We start from the raw sequence: 17,552 nt of genomic DNA, 5'->3' as shown, positions 1-17,552 counted from the left end.
GGATGAAGATCTAACGCTTTGTGAAGCTTTCAGAGAGGCCCAAAGAGATAACAGAGCTGTCTGTTTCTACCTGTTGTTAGAAGGGGGCGATTTCTCAGGGAATGAAGGACAGAGCAGAATCTGGTGTAATCCCTGCACAGTACCCTTGAGGAAGAGAGGATAAGCATTCCTTCTAAAGAAATCGTACTCCTTCTTCCCAAATGCTTGTGTACTAAAAAGTCCTTGCAGTTCCTTTAGGTGAAAACCAGAAAGAACCAAGTTACAGAACACAAATAGTGACTGACCTCTCATCTTATTGTCCATAGATGCTTCTTCAGTGGCATGGTAAGGACACTCCAGCATAGTTGTATAGGGGGTATCCTTAACTCATGCTTTCTGGAAATCTGAATATATTTGCTTTACTAGTGGAGAACCATTTGCGATTGCTAGTTGTAAACACTGAAGGTCCAATCAAGAACCGTATCATTATCATTTCTTTCTAATATGGAATCTCTAGTCCTAAATGCCTGTGTTTGGTTAATGTTTCCCTAATGCTGTGAGTTGTTTTTCACTCTTTGCAGGATATAATAATTGGATTTCAAACATGTGCCAAGACTCATCCATTTGAAAGCCGTCGGGTGATTGAAGAGTACAAAGGCTATCTTTTTGCTATTGACCTAGTAAGAACCATGCATCTCTTTTTGTCTCATTTTTCCAACTTTCCTCAGCAGTGGCGATTCACATTTATAAAAGTGTAATTTGCAATTAGATAACAGTTTACAAGAAAGAAAAGCAAAAATATGTCTAAAGGCGTAGGTGGTCTACAATACCGAAAACAAAAGAAATTTAGACATTTATTTTGAAGGGGCTTATGATACCAAATGCAACAATGTCTTAAATTCACTATAAACAACAAGAACATTCAACCTTTACTTCCTCCCTTGCATTAGTCATGACTTCAGAAGTGATAGAGCACAGACGGAAAGGCTGCCCTCCAAGACGACTCGCATTTAGGAAACAATACAAGACCGGGTCCCTATGACCGGTCCCTGCACTTCGAGGTGGCGGAGTACTCAGGATCAAATACCAGGCCTGGCTAAAGGCTGGGCTCTGCATCCACAGGATACACAATACAGTTACATTGTGGAAAGGAGAGGGGCTCTGTTCATAACTCCAGTTGAAATAGTGACTGGCCTAAGCCAGGAGGCAACCTTCACTGGCCCTGGTGTGTTGTGCTACATTCAGGACGTCCTGGGCCGAATATCAAAGGCAATCTGAGACAAAAGTCAAACTTTATGACTTTTGGTATTCACAGAAGTCATTTACGACTTTTGGTATTCAAAGAGGTAATTTATGAGTCGCATCTATACGTTTGCAGTCGGGCCTGAATCTCCGCCCCTGTGCCAAACTCTCCACACCCAGGCCTTACTCTCCATCTGGGGCCGTACTCTCCAGCTGGGGCCTTACTCTCCCTCTTGAGTCGTTCCTTCCAGCTCAGGATGAATGAAGTGTAATCAATGGGCTGGAATGCAAAATTTACAAAAAGGAACATTAGGAACATGTGATAAATTGAAGAGGAGGTCATTTAAAACAGTCTGGCAGGGAAAAGGGTATGGCCAGGCACTGCATCATGATCCAGATAAGTTTGCTCCTCTGTATCATGGTACAATTTGTGCTTCCCTCAGTGTTGACTGTAGTGTAAACACTACAGTCAACACTTAGGGCGCTCCCCTTAGTGTTGACTGTAGTGTTAATACCAGAGTGTGTGTGTGTGTGTGTGTGTGTGTGCGTGTGTGTGTGTGTGTGTGTGTGTGAATAGGAGTTACAGTAGGAGTAATGGGAAACATTAAAGTTAGGTGTAGTGTTAGACTCCAGGTTGTGTATATTGTGCCAATTAGGGAACAGTTGTTGTTTAATGTTAGTCTTAGGGATACCTTTATGGCTAGAGATGAAGTATGGATTTGATACAGGGTTAGGGTAAATGATTTTGTTAAGGTAAGGATACTTTGCAGGATTGAACTAGGTTTAAGATTATGGAATGGAGGTGTACATTATGTTGCTAGTGTTAGGGGTTTTGTGTTTGGTTTACATTGCTTAAGAGTAATGGGCAATTGATGAGGATACGTTATCCTTAGGCATAGGATTCAGATCCTCTAACAACAATTTCTTATATAGCATTTAAATTTGAAATATCAGTTTCTCACTTTTCTTTTTGTATTTCTTTTAATTTAATATTTAATTTCTAAATTTTATCTGAGATACCCGTGGCAGGGGACAAGTATCTTTTGAGCAGACATGTGCAGGAGGTAGTGCTACTAAAAAGGTATTTGACTCCATAATTCAGCCTTTGAGTGAATGGTCTATCTTACCTCTGTCTCACCAGCTGTCTAGCAGAGAAAAAGAGTTGTGTTTAAACTTTATCATAACCAACAGCCATTACACATCCCTCACTTCTTTCACAGTACATTACGTACCTGGACAAGTGGAAAATGCACTCCAACAAATGTGCCAATGGCAATGACAAAACATTGGGGCATATTAGCAAGAACCTCGTTAACATTATCACCGTTTTAGCGGCAGGAAACTGTCGCTAAAACGGCGATAATGGGCTTGCTAATATGCGTTATAGAATTCCAAACGAAGCCCAGGTTAGATAACCTGCACATCTAACCTGGGCTTCTATTGGAATTCTATAACGCATATTATCAAGCCCATTATTGCCGTTTTAGCGGCAGTTTCCTGCAGCTAAAACAGCGATCATTTTAACGAGGTTCTTGCTAATATGCCCCATTGTTTGTTAAGGCAGGAAACCTATGAGCTGCCAGCCTTTATATGAAAAAACTAGCTGGCTAATTTTACAATTGTCATTAAGTTTGATGGATCAATATCCGAAGTGTGGGTTTTAGTTTGAAGTTTAGCACTGCCCAGAAGCTACATGAAGTCAGCACCAGATGGATGATTTTACTTTTTCAGACATTTCACAGATCCAATTTCTGGCAAAGCTCTTAACTTACAATAGTGGTTGCTTTTTAGGTCTCGGCTCTCGACGGCACGCATGCCCTGTCTCGACCCAACACTGCTGTATCTACTGTATGGGCTTCAACCTGCCCTTAGGGTTCCTATTTGCTGCTACAATCATCACTGTTCAGTTTTAAAACTCCATTCATTCATTGCATGAATTCTTCATGCCTCATCCTGTGTTGAACCCTTCCCGAGAGCACTAGCCAATTTACTTTAGTCTTTTAATCAATCAGGGATTTGTGAAGTGCCCTACTCACCTGTGAGGGTCTCAAGGCACTGATGGGGTTGGAGGGGGGGAGGGGGTGTTAAAGCAGCTCTGTCTCATCTGAAGAGCCATGTCTTGAGGCTCTTCCTGAATGCTTGTACTGTGGGAGTTTGTCTGATGCTGAGGGTGAGATTGTTGCAGGTCTTGGCTGCAATGCAGGAGAAGGCTCTCCCTCCTGCTCTGGCTCTGTGGATGTGTGGGATTTCTTGGGTGCGTAGAAGGCTCTCCCTCCTGTTCTGTGGATGCGTAGGATTTTGGCCAGGGCAAGGTCGGTGTAGAGGAGGCTTCTCTTGGGTGCGTAGAAGGAGATTCTTTTTTTAAGGTATTGGGGTCCGGTATTGCGGAGGGATTTGTAGGCATGAGTGAGGAGCTTGAAGGTCACTCTCTTTTCGACGAGGAGCCAGTGGAGATCTTGTGGGTGCTGGGTGATGTGATCTTGACAAGGGATGCCTAGGACAAGTCTGGCTGCAGCGTTCTAGATTGTCTGGAGTTTGAGGAGTAGACATTTGTTGATTCCGGCATAGAGGGCATTCCCGTAGTCCAGTCTGCTGGTTATGAGTGTGTGGGTGATGGTCTTTCTGGATTCAGGGGGGTCCATTTGAAGGTCCTGCGGAGGATGCGCAGAATATGGCGTTCATCTGTCGGTTTAGGGTGAGGGAGGAGTTGAGTGTGATGCTGAGGTTACTAGCTTGGTCCATGGGTGTCAGAGGGTTGCTGAGGGCGGTGGACCACCGGGTGTTGTCCCATGGGGAGGGGGTATATCCAAGGATGACGACTTCCATTTTCCCTGAGTTGAGCTACAGGTAGCTGCTGCTCATCCAGGAGGCGACATCTTTCATTCCTTCCTGTAAGCTGTGTCTGGTGATCTCTGGTTCATCAGTGAATGAGAAGATGAGCTGGGTGTCGGAAGCGTGGAATACTATCCTGAGTCTGTGTTTTCTGACAATGGTGGCGAGAAGGGCCATGCAGATGTTGAGGAGCGTGGGGCTGATTGAGGATCCTTGGGGTACTCCGCAGCTGATCTCTGTGGGTTCAGAGAGGAAGGACGGGAGTCTGATTATTTGAATTCGGCCGGTGAGAAAGGAACGGATCCATTCCCCTGAATGCCGGCGTCGCAGAGTCTGGCGGTTAGTGCATGGTGGGAAATGGTGTTGAAGGCTGCTGATAGCTCTAGTGGGATGAGGGTAGCCATGTGTCTTTTGGTCGAGGAGGGTGGGGATGTCGCTCGTGGTGGCTAGTTGGGTAGTCTCGTGCTGAGGTTGCTACGGACTACAGATTGGGAAGTGTAGAGGATCGAGTTGTATTCTATAAAGTTCGTGAGCTGGTTGTTGATGATCTTCTGTTTGACTTTGGCTGCGAAGGGGAGGAGAGAGGTGAGAAAGGAACGGGTCCATTCCCCTGAATTCCGGCATCGCAGAGTCTGGCGGTTATTGCACCGTGGGAGACGGTGTCGAAGGCTGCTGATAGGTCTACTAGGATGAGGGCAGTCGTGTGTCCTTGGTCGAGGAGGGTGCGGATGTCGCCCGTGGCGGCTATAAGGGCAGTCTCAGTGCTGAGGTTGCAACGGAATACAAATTGGGATGTGTAGAGGATCGAGTTGGATTCTATAAAGTTCGTGAGCTGGTTGTTGACGATCTTCTCGGTGACTTTGGCTGTGAAGGGGAGAAGAACGATGGGTCTATAGTTCTGGAGGTTGTCGGCTCTGCGGAGGGCTTCTTGAGGAGGGTCTTGACATCTGTTTCAAGGGTGCTATAGGGGAGGCGGCTCTGTGGAAGATGTACGTCGCGCAGGGGTCAGTGGGGGCTCCTGAGTGTATGCTTCTCGTGGTCTTAGCTGTGTCTTCTGTGATGACAGGGGTCCATGCGGTGATGGTAGGCTGGTTGGCATTGCCGGTTGTAGGTTTAGTAGCGTTGCCTAGGTTCCGCTTGTTGAAGTTGTCGGAGAGAGTCCTGATTTTGTGATGGAAGTAGGAGCCTAGTTTGGTGCAGAGACTTTGGGAGGGGGGATGTTGGAGGATTCGCTGGGGAGTTTTGTGGATTCTTGTATGATGCTGAAGAGTTGCTGGAGTTGGAGAGGATTCTGTCCTGGATTAAATTCTTCTGTGTTCTGTCATGGCTGTCTTGTAGGCGGTGCATGCTTCAGGGGTTTTGCTGTTCCTCTAGGCTTTCTCGAGTCGTTGGCACGTACGCTTGGGTTCTCAGAGGTCGGTGGTGAACCAGGTGCTTTCGTGGTGCTTTGCCCATCGGAGTTCTGGAGGGGGACGAGTGTGTTTGCGCAGTCGGTGATCCATCTGTGGAGTTCATTGGCTGCAGAGTTGGCATCTGTTGTGGTGGGGGAAGGAGTGCGGTTGAGGGCGGAGTTGAGGTACTCTTTGGTGATCTTGCTCCAGTTCCTGCACGGAGACGTGGAGTAGACTTGTGTGAGGTGAATTTCTAGAAGGAAAAGTGGATACAGTGGTGGTCTGTCCATGGGGTTGTGTGGTGTGGCTGTAGCGAATGTTGTTTCCTTCTGTGAAAATGGGGTTGAGGGTGTGACCTGCCAATGTTGTTGAGGTTGTCCAGGAGGGCGGTGGACTTGGGGGTCGCTGAGGTTGGTGAGGTGGAGGTTCAGGTCTCTGAGAAGTATGTAATCCATGGATGCGAGGGCGAGGGGCACAATGAGTTCACAATGGTAGTGCTGAACGTGGCACGTGGTCCAGGAGGTCTGTAGGCAAGGGTGTTCCATAGAGTCGTTCTGGTGTTGATCTGGATCTGTAAATGAAGGTGTTCCATGGGGGATGAGGAGTCAGTTGTGCTGGCTGTAGTTAGTTGGAGGGAAATTTTGTGTACAACAGTGAGTCCACCTCCAAGTGGTTGGGGCTGTCCTTCTTCCGGATCTTGTACCCGTTTAGCGATGGCGGTTGCGAATTCGGGTGCAGAGCTGGTGTTGGTCCAGGTCTTTGTGAGGAAGGCGACTTCGGGCGAGATGGTGTTGAGTAGGTCCCCGATTTCTACTGCATATCTGTGCAGGGAGCGCATTTTGAGGAGGATGCAGCTCAGGGGGATGGGTGCGCTGGCGTCCGGTGGGTTGGCGGTAGCAGTGGGGGTCTAGTAGTGGGTGAAGGTGCAGCAGCAGTGTCAGCAGGAGAACGGGCCTTGGGTGGTGTTCGCCATTGACAGCTGGCAATTGTTTCTTCCGAGATTGAGTACATGGAGGGCTGCTGAGTCATAGCAGCGGGGGTCAGTGGACCAGGGTCCTGGCGCTGGTTGCGGCCCAGTCGCAGAGAGGCTTGCCTTTGGTGTTCCATTGCGCCCCGACTGCTTTCCTGCTGCGTGCCTGCTGTGCGGCTGCACAGCAGCCATCATTAAGTAGGGGTCGGGGAGGGAGAGCAGCTGGGAGGTGAGAGCGGAAAGATGCAGGAAGGAGGGGCGGCGGGAGCAGCAAGGGCAGGAAAGGGAGTGAAGCAGAAAACCGGGCTTTGAAAATAAGGCACAGAAAGGGAAAAAAGACACAATAAAGGCACAAGGAGGGATAAAGAGAAAACAAGGCACAAAGAGAAGAAAGAGAAAATGCACACACTAAAGGCACAGAGAAAAAAAAAGACAAAACAAGGCGCAATAAAGGTACCGAGAGAAAAAAGGCACAGAAAGGCACAGAGGGGGAAAAGGCAACAGACAGAGCTGCGCTACGGGAGAGCAGTTTCCCTGACCTGGAGGTCAGAGGTCTTTAACAGTTGCCATTTTAGATACTCATGTCTGGACTCATTTTTTCATTGCATAATACTGTTGTACACAGTGAGTGCATACGCTTCTATCTCGTGGATCTTGAAAAGTTTTTTTTTAATTATTGTCTTGTGCTTTTATTCCATCAAATTACTGACTCAGGTTTTTTCTTTTTTACATTTGTGGCGTTTCCTTTGTTCAGCATGTGCCCCTTCATAACCGCTGTTTTATTGATCTAAGCGGTTTGACGAAAAAATTGGAATTGAAACAGCCCGCAGTCTGTCGTTTTAAAAACTGATTTCTCTAGGGATAGCATACTTCTGACTGTACCCAATGCTGTCTTGGCTAAAACACTGCTTCCAAGTTGTTAAAATCAAATAGGAGCGCTCAATCAGATCTCATTAGAAGCAAGCCTGCAGTGAGATCTTAGATGGGACTGAGAGGGGCTGCAAGTCATACGAGGATCCTTGGGGTAAATGATGCAGAGGGCTGCAGTCTTCTCTGCATGTTTCGTCCTCACCCCCCAGAAACATTTGGTTTACTCGTGTACTTTCTTTCTGGTCTCATTTTTCTGACTCTGCGCACATGTTCATGTTTAACAGCGTGAACACCGTAATAATAATAATTTACTTTTTCATTTATAACTCTTGTGACCATAGTTTCATAGCACTGCCACATGTCTTGAAGATACTATTTTTAACAACCCAGGCACGAATAAATATTACATAGTCCCAGGGCTTTAAGTGGACCGGGTCTTGCCGGTGCACCAGCAGTACTAAAAAGCAGGTGCTGAGATGGGTCCCTATTGGGCTTTTACATTTGTATAACGTGCCCTGGCAGGGGGCGGCGCAAATTGCGGGGACTTTATTTCAATTGTTTTTGTGGCTAGTCTTATTTATTGCTCTCTGATTCTAACTCCTGGGGCTAGGCACCCTCTCACACTGCAGTGGATTTGAAAATGCAAATGCTTAATTGACCCTTGCCACTGCCCACCTGGGCTCTCTGCAGGAGGGGCCTTTCACTGCACAGTGTGGGCCGCACTGAAGCGACCTCTCAATCCGTGCGCCACCTCTTCAATAAAACAAGAACAACGCCTTCTCAGAATGTACCTGTGGGTCAAAAGGTTGGTATGTGATCGAAAAGAGTGGCAGACTGTAAGGTACTACACTATGAACATTTAGGGAACCATCTGAGTAATTTTACACTCATCTAATTTGAAGAAACCTGTTACATATGTTTCTTTTATTATATTGGATTACACCATATTTGTACACATGAGTGCTACATTGTGTGCATACCCCCAAGGGCAGGTTGACATATTGCACATTTATTTCTGCATCTACACATTTGTCCACTACCCCTATACCGTGGCCAAAACACATGCAGCCATTTTCATTGTCGGGCATACTGCTCCCACTGACTCATAAACCACAGTGTCTGCTTGCTCAGTCTATCTTGCTCTATGCCTCACTCTGAGAATGTGAAAAGAACATATATGCGTTGGTACTGGCAAAGCCTTGCACCGCTATTCAGGTATCTCTCTGATGGTAAATTACACAGCTAGATTAAGTCATGTTTTTAGGTCTCGGCTCTAGACAGCGCACATGAGCTGTTTCAAACCAAGAAATACTGCATCTACTACATGGGCTTCAGCCTGCCCATGGGCTTCCCATTTGCTGAAACCTTTGTCACTCTTAAATTCTATCCGCATAATTCCACAGCACACCATGCCACATATTTCCACTACACAACTTCACACTACGCCACACAATTCCACAACAAACAATTCTAATCCAACACTTGCACTACCACCAAACCGGTCATCTCTCCTCCACATACCCACAGTCCCTCTCATCTCTCCCTCACACTCACAGTACCCGCTCTCATCTTGCAATACCACTGCCTTCTCGTCCCTCCCTCACATTCCCTGTCTCCTCTCTATATTCCCTGCTCACACACGCTACCTTCCTGTTCCTCCTCATGCTTTGCACTAGTTCACCTCTTGCTTCTCCCCCATGGGTGCCCCTTCCACTCATGCCTTTCTCTCTCTCTCTCTCTCTCTCACTTGTATTCTCTCTCACCCCTCTCTCTCGCTCCCTCACACACTCTTACTGCCTCTCTCATATGGTTCACTTCAGGTCTTGAAGCACAGTTTCTTTCTCGTGCCTTTTCAAAATTTCAATCCCTCAAACCCACGCTCTCCTTCTCTTCTTTGGGTGTCTTCTGCTTACACATGTGCTCCCACTGTATGCATCTGTGGCCTGCTCCCCCCTTCTTCCTGCTCCCCTATCTCAATATCAATCACCACTTCCTGCACAAACTACCTATTCCTCTTGATCTTCTTTTCTATCTATTCTGTGCAGCTCTCATCCCTATCTGTTCACCATGCCACAAAATTCCCTTTCACAAATACACAACACAATTTCAAAACTAACAATGTCCAATACAACCCACATATTTCCACTCTACACCACATACATCCACTTCACTCCAAACTAAAACATATAGGTAAAAGGCATTGTCATGTACGTCAATTGCTCTAAATATCGTAAATCTGAGACCTAATGTATTGCAAATACTTGTTAAATTATGCAATCCAATAACTGTGAAGGTCTCTGCGCATTGGCTGAGGGGTATGAAAGGGATAATGTAGATGATCAGTGGCTAATAAAGCAAGACAATGAAAGGCTCAGATTAGATGAAGAGTTTAGAGAAATGCAACAGCACCTAAAAAGGCCGAAGTGAGTTGCCTACCTTAAACAATAGTTGTCAATCTAGAAACATGTAATATGATTCTCTTAGAATACATCAGTCACAACAGCAGTCCCACCTATTGCTAGGTAACCTAACACTCTACACTGATATTGCATGTATGTATGCATAGATATTTCTATAATCTGAACTTCATAAATATTGTTGATGGATGGGCCAGACCATCAAATAGTGTACTCCGTTTGGACATGGCAGTGATGGCATGTACTCTACTGACCTGGCAGACATACAGCCCACCATATTGAGGGATTTCTTCCCACCTGAAAATCCCATGCTAGTTTGTAGGACTTGGGTCAATAATACCAAAAGTTGTGAAGAAATTCAGCTGGCACAACTGCTGGTTCAGCTTTGACTGTGATGTGAACAGTTTGGTGGAGATTCATTGCTGCATTTCACCCTGATTCGAGAGCAGCTATTGCACAAGAGATAATTCTTATTGTATTTCCTGTAGCTGGATAGTAATTTATTTCTTTAACAAAATAATTTTTATTTAGCTTTCAACAATTTTAAGATCACAATACTGTAACACTGGTTCCTCAGCCACCTGATTCTCCCCTTTCTTAATATCCCATTTAGTTCCAGAATACCATGAAGTAGACCACAGTCAAGTCCACTGCAACCAGTCTGGTGCACTATAGATGGGTCTGTGCCCCAGTCAACTGTGTGCTTTCCCCCCAACAACTTCCTATGGGTGGGCTGCTCTGGGTATTTTGTGATGCGCTTTTCACTGTCCCCAGATGTTATCATACTTTTGTGGTCCTCCTTTGGACCTTTTCACTGCTTCCTCAGCTGAAAAGAAGAAATTCATCCCTCTTAGCCACTTTGAGATTGGGAGGGCCCCCCGGATCCTCAATGGCCCGCTTTGTGATGTTTAGCTAAAAAACAACTGATCCCAACCATCAGTTTTTGTCCCCTTACCTGTCCCAACCCGGGAATACGTTCTGAGATCTGTGTAAATGGCATTCAGCTTTGAGATGGTCAGAGAACATCATATGGTGTGTCTGCCAGACGTCTCCCAATTTAGAGATCCCCAACTTATTTCAGTGCACTTGAGCCCTACTGTTTTCCATAGCCATGTACCCTTCCACAATGGCTTCTTCCTAGTGGGCACCCTCCACTATCATATCCATTGCAATGCCTCTTTCCAGCTAATCACTGGAATGGCTGGAATGGCCAGGGGAGTAGGTAGGAAGGACTCCCCATACAGCCAAAACACTGGTGCTTGCCTGGTAAAGTCCACGTGAGTCTCGAAGTGGGTCCCCCTGCACCAAAGATCCAGTCAATAACCACAACCAGCTGGGCAGCCCAGTAAAGTAATGCAGGCTGATGTCTACTGCCCCTAGTCCACCATAATAAGGGGCTTGTATGCAGTTCTTATGGGAGATTCACAGCGACGATCCTCGCTACTTGTAGCTATTGAGGTTGGCCTGTAGGGTTGTAAACCAAAGGCTAGGGATTTTGTGGGGGTAGTGTTGCCAAACATACAACAGCTGTGACCAGGCCACAATTTGGAAGAGGGCTATAGACCCCATCATGATCAGGGGGAGAGAGCTCCATCTTGCCATATGTCCTTTCATTTTGCACGTCAAAGAGGTTATATTCCTGCCCCAGCGTTCCTCTGGGTCTCTTGATATGCGCATGCCCCAGTGTTTGAAATTGGCTTTCTGGTTGGCAAAGGTACGCACCCTGTCCAAGCAGAAGCCATAATCCTGGTCAGGATAAGCAAGATGTACACTAAAAGATAACCTGTGCTCAGCTTGGCAGAGAACAGTCAGGGGTATCCAAAGAGACAATGTGCAAAGTATGTGTGCAACACACACACTTGCACAGTAACACAATGAATATACCACAACAAGACTCTAGACAGGTTTAGAAAAAAATAGACAATTATATTATAACCAAAACAAGTCTAAAATGACAAAAATCCAATGTATAGAAGTTGAGATATATAACATTTTTAAATAAATAAATGCATTAAAGCACCTAGAAGCAAGCAGCTCTAAAAAGGTTACGTTAGGTTCCCCTGTATCGGGTCAAGCTCAAAGTTCAGGCCAAACGCATAGAAGCGCAGGCCAGCTACAGGACCCACGCAGGACGCAGTGAAAAAAGTACCTTTCCTGGTCCCAAACAGTGAGATGTGTCGATCTGCTCCACGTAGTGAAGGCGATGCATCAGTTCTGAAAACGGGTGGTAGATGTGTTGAGTGATGTGCCGCATCGGATTCCGCCACACAGTCGAGGGTATGCATCGGTCTCACCAAGCTGCCGCCGAGGCGATACGCAGTCTAATGTATCGATCTCTGAGGGCAAAGTGCTAGTTCTGATGCGCTGTGCCCATTTTACTCCTGCAACTGGTTGATGCGCCAGTTCTGTTAAACACAGACATAAAATTCATCAAATTCGATGCTGCAAGTGTCTGGGCCACTTCCAGTGAGTTCAGGCACTGGCGCAGGGATAGAGACTTTGATGTCCCTCAGTCTCAAGCAATAAGAGGCCAGCCAACAAGTCCTTGGAGATCACTTGGAGGAAATGCAGAGCCCAGCTCTCCTTCAGCACAGTCAGAGAAAAGCAGACAGCAAAGAAACACCAGAGAAAAGCAGGCCTTCCAAGCATACAAGCCAAAGATGAGTCATTTAAGCAGAACAGCAGTCCTTCTGACAAAGATTCAGTTCAAGATCCAGAAGTGCCTGATTTTGAGTGGGGCGGGTTGGTCAGAGACCCAGGACTTATAGCCAAAAGTGCCTTTGATGCTGGTTGGTGAATTCAAAGCAGCTCTCTGAAGTGCACAGCTTCCTCTTTCCGCCCAGTCCTGTCCTCCAGGCTATCTTTAGGGGATAATCAGTCCTTTGTGTGGGGACAGGTCACTGCCTATTCAAGTAAAGGGTTAGACCCTCTGTTGCACTCTGCCCAGGTAAGGCCATCAGAATACAAATGTATGTTGATGGCTACTCAGACACTCCTATCCTTTGTGGGTTGTGGCTGTCAAGAGGGAATGCAAAAAGTGTAGCTGTCACTTACTCCAATTATTGGGGATGGGCTGTCAGGCACACAAAGCAGTAAGTGCAGATAAATGTCCACTTTCTTATAGTGAACAAAGCAAACACAAGGAGATGATGTACGGAGTGCTGAAACTTTTCAGACACTCACCCCCAGTCACAGATTGGGTTGAATGTATCATCATTCTTTAGCTCACTTTGCCACTTCAGTTCAGACCCAGCTATATGCAAATCAATCTTGACCCTGACTTGGCAGCTCGGGCTGGACTGCTCCCATAAGGAACAGGGTCAAGACTGATTTGCATATGGCTGGGTCCAAACTGGGGTGATGTGGTGAGCAAAAGAATGATGGATTAAACCCAGATCCTTGTGACTGGGGGTGAATGTTTGCATTGTCCAGTATTCCGTCCAGCAATTGTTTCTTTTGCATACTTTCTTTTAGTGGCATTTCTAAAATAGCAATGTTAAATTCAACTTCCCTAGTAAGTAGGATTTATCACTACCATTCCAAACATACGAAACACGAAAAAGCTACTCCTCTCTGATCAGGAAATATAGCTTAAAAGTGTATTAAGAAATTCCTGATGCTAACCTATGAGAGGAGTAGGCCTCATTGTAGTGAAAAGTGAAATATGCTGTTTGTCACTACCAGGACACATAAAACAGAAAAGTACATGTCCTACGTTTTACTTACATACGCTGTGCCCTTAGGGCTACATAGGGCCTACCTTAGGGGTGACTTATAAGTAATAAAGGGGGAGTTTAAGGCTTGTTAAGTAGTTCTAAATGCCAAGTCGATGTGGCATTAAACTGCAAACACAGGCACTGCAGTTGCAGGCCTGAGAGAGGTTTGAAAGGCTTCTTCTATTGGTGGCACGATCAGAGCTGCAGCCCACTAGTAGCATTAGATTTACAGGCTCTGGGTATATGATATACCACCTTACAAGGGACTTACAAGTTAACTAAATAGGTCAATTATGTATACACCAATTGTACACATGTTTAAGGAAGAAGCACCTGCCCTTTAGCACTGATTCAGAGTGGTAAAGCGCTCAGAGTCTTAGGACCAACAAAAGATTCAGCCAAATGTGGAGGCAAAACGATTGGTGAAGACCGCCCTCAGGCTGACAGGTCAAACACCAACTATTTAAATGTTCCAAATCACCTGGAAGTAACTCTGGAGGAATGGCCACCACAGGGATTATGACTGATTTCCCCCAGTTCACCCTCAGGTCTGTTTCTTCATTGTAGATTTCTAGAATGCAAATCAGCTGTAGGATCAGTTGGTTTAGGTGCTAAATATAAAGGTGGACATCATACCACATACAAAGAGATGCAGTCCCCTAATTCTACACCCCACCTCAAGCCCCACACTGCGCATCCCCGATCTATTTGGCCAGTGTTTTAATCACAAGAGCAAACAGGAGAGTAGACAGCAGGTGGCCCTGCCAGTGGCCTCTGCCTATCTGGAACTGTTTTGAGTAAATGGTGTTCACTCTGACCCTATCACATGGCACTGTGTATAACATCTTTACAGACTGAAGGACTTTAGGGCCAAAATTAATCTTTTCAAGGATGGCGTGGAGGACAGGTCATTCAACTGAGTCGAAGGCCTTCTCTAAGTCCAGTTGCATCATGGCTGTGTGGTCAGATGTATGTGGTACAAGGCCATATTTATCCCCCTAAGACAAGGCAGTGCCTCTGGTGGGAGTAAGCCATTTTGATACAATTCACTAGGGATCTCACCTGTTTCAGTACCCTGGTGCCACGGCCTTTGCAACTATTTTGGCTTAAATATTAATTAGGGGAATCAGGCTGTAAAATGCACAGTCTGTAGGTGGCCTATATGGTTTGGGGAGAACTACAACTGAGGCCCCCTAGATATCATAGGGAAGTATCATAGCTGTCCCTGCAGCTTCGACCATTGTAAAGAAGTGAGAGAGTAGTGTTGGTGCAAACTTTTCTAAAAATTGCATAGGTAATACACTTGAACCGGGCACCTTCCCAGAATGTATCTCCTGCAAGGCTGCAAATAATTCCTCCTTTGACAGAGGTGCATCCAAGTCCTGCAGCATGATCAGCTCCGCAGCTATGGGTATTGTTGCTCCACTTGCCCAACGTGTTTGATTGGTAAAGTTTCTCATAGTTATGTGCGCAGTCATTGCCGATTGCCTCAGCATCGTGGGTCACCTCACTGTCGGGCCCCATGTCTATGGGACAAACCTGTCTGCCAGAGTTGGTTGCATACCTGTGTAACAATGTTCCCATATACTCTCTGTTTTTGATAATCGGATACTGCTGCCCCTGCAGGATCTGCTATTGTGTCCCCCTGAGGAACTGCTTTCCTCCCCTCCCACAATGTGATTGGGGAGACATCTGTTGTTGTTTTTTCTCTGAGGTAGAGTTATATCTTTTCCTTCCTGTGTTCCAAAAATCTAACATACTTCAGTCACCCAACCTGAAGGCTTCAGTGCGTATTAGACCTAGTCATCCCCAATTAGTTCAATCGGTCAGTGGTCCAATGGTACCCTTTTGTGAATTCGTAGTCCAGCAGTGAAAATAATACATACTGACTAGTTCTTTGCTTTCCATGGATTGCAAAGCATCAGGGACTCCACCCATGGCACGAGGGTCGAGCCTCTCTTTTCACATCAAGTTGTAGATGCATGACATTATTGAATTGACCTGCTATGATAAGGTCCCACTCCGAGACTGTGGTGATAACTGTCATCAGATCTTTCATCGTGGTCGGTGAAATATACACAGACATCACCATCCATAGGATGCCATTCAGGAATCGAGTAACCACCCCATATCTATCCATGGTGTCTCAGATAGCATGCGTGACCATCAGGGGAAAGGTAACTCTTCTTGAGCACCTAGTGAACCCGGCATGATATATAAGCAGTTAAAGCCATGCTGTCCCAAAAAGGAACCCCTACTCCCAAGCAAATATGTCTCTTGCAACAATAGAACAACCAGGGTCAGCTTGTAGACCTATTGAGAATTGTTGTGCATTTTATTTTATCCAGCAACCCACTGACATTGCAAGACAACAGCTTTTAGTGGATGGTTTTGTTGTCAGAGGTCTTGGTGAGTCGTTGAGCCCGTTTGACTAGGGTCCGTGGCCGTGTAATGTGTCTTGCGTGAGGCATAGTGTTGCAACCGAAATCAGCCCTATAGTACCCAACTTCAGGCGTGGCTGGCACAGGTAACAGTGGTGGGGTGTGAAGTGATGGGAGGGAGAAGTCGGCAGAAAGTAATCACCATAGTTTTGTGTAGCTTCGCTCCACGCAAGCCCCTCTCTCTGGAGGCAATGTGTCTCTTCTCCATAAGTGAATGAGAAAACATTTGTATTTATACATGGAGGAAAGGAAGGAAGGGTACCAAAATTCTCCTCTATAATACTGAATAACTTCTTATCATCCACTAGAAGGGTCCCCTCCCCGGTGATCACCGGAGCTCTCTGAGGAGGATGCCCTACGCCTGTCCTCTGGTTGTGACCAGAGTTGCCCTCCTATCAGTCTGCTACACTTCTTCTTAGGGTGGGATGGTTGAACCCCCTACAATCTCCCGAGATGTCATTGGCTCCTTTGTTTATATGGGCAGTTATTTCCTTTCCACTGCTCAGTCCCTGGCCTCTTCTGGACTCTCAAAGAAAATGGTTCTCCACTGAGACATTAATTTCAATTTGGTAGGTTGTATCAGCATATATTGAATGTCCACAGCCCTGACTTTCTACTTAATCTCTAAGAAAGATTTACAAAGGAGCTGCACTTTAGTTGTGTAATCGGGGAAGAACATAACCCTGGAGTTGGTGCAATGGATGTCTAGATGTTGGCGTACCTGCCACAGGATATATTATCAGTTCACAAAGTTCAGTACCCTGATGACAATGGCTCTAGTGGGTCCCCCCTGGCGGAGGACTTAGGGCAACCACCCTGTGTGCAGTGGGTCGCTGCTGTGGGATTGCAGCTCCAGGTTGTGTCCATTGGCATCATGACAGTCTCACGGCAGGGCGTTGTTTGCCTAATGCGTTTCTCTTGTCCCCGGCTCCCTGCATGGGCTTGGGTAAGCTGAAGGGGACAAGCGTAGAGGCCGCCTCATGGATTTTTGCATCAGAGAAAAGGTTGCCCCATAGTCGGCTCATCCAGGCTGCAGTTGCAGTCCTGGCTACTTGTAGCGCCCAGCCCATGTCCTCCACTCTAAAGTACCCGTTCCGCTATTACAGGCTACCGCTTGGAAGTGAAAACAGCTTTATCCCACACCCTAGCTAATCAGCTGTCTTCTCTCCCTCGCTCATCCCTGGAATCGATGCAAAGGGGGGCTCGCCACGGTGGGTTCACAGCTCCAGGTGGAGTTTGCCACCAGCAGGCCATCTCTCGGCAGGTCATACGCACACCCATGTTGTCGATCACCAAAATTATCTCTTATCCCGGGCTCCCTGTATGGGCTCGGGTGGGCCAAAGGGGGTGATTATAAGGGCCATTGTTCAGGTGCTTGCAACCGAAAAAAGGTCGCCTAAGGGTCGGATTCAGCACGATTCTCAGAGCTGACACCAGCTCGCTTAAAATGTGGCCACCATCCTAGGGTGCCTGGCCACACCCCCCAGTAATTTCTTTCCTGATGCTCTTAACAATGTAGTGGAGGAGAGTGATATGTCAATGGTAGGTGAGCCCTTTGGAGCCAGGATGGTATATATCAATAAGGTATAACATGTATTGTTTAGAAGGAGTCACACAAGATTTCTTGAGTAAAGAGCAGAGTGAGCACTTCTGGTAGCAGTACACTTGTACACTGCCAGCTCACGGTGAACAGC

The sequence above is a fragment of the Lissotriton helveticus genome, chromosome 2_1 (genome assembly GCF_964261635.1).
Source record: "Lissotriton helveticus chromosome 2_1, aLisHel1.1, whole genome shotgun sequence".
NCBI classification, from domain to species: Eukaryota; Metazoa; Chordata; class Amphibia; order Caudata; family Salamandridae; genus Lissotriton; species Lissotriton helveticus.
This window is presented reverse-complemented; position numbering follows the sequence as displayed.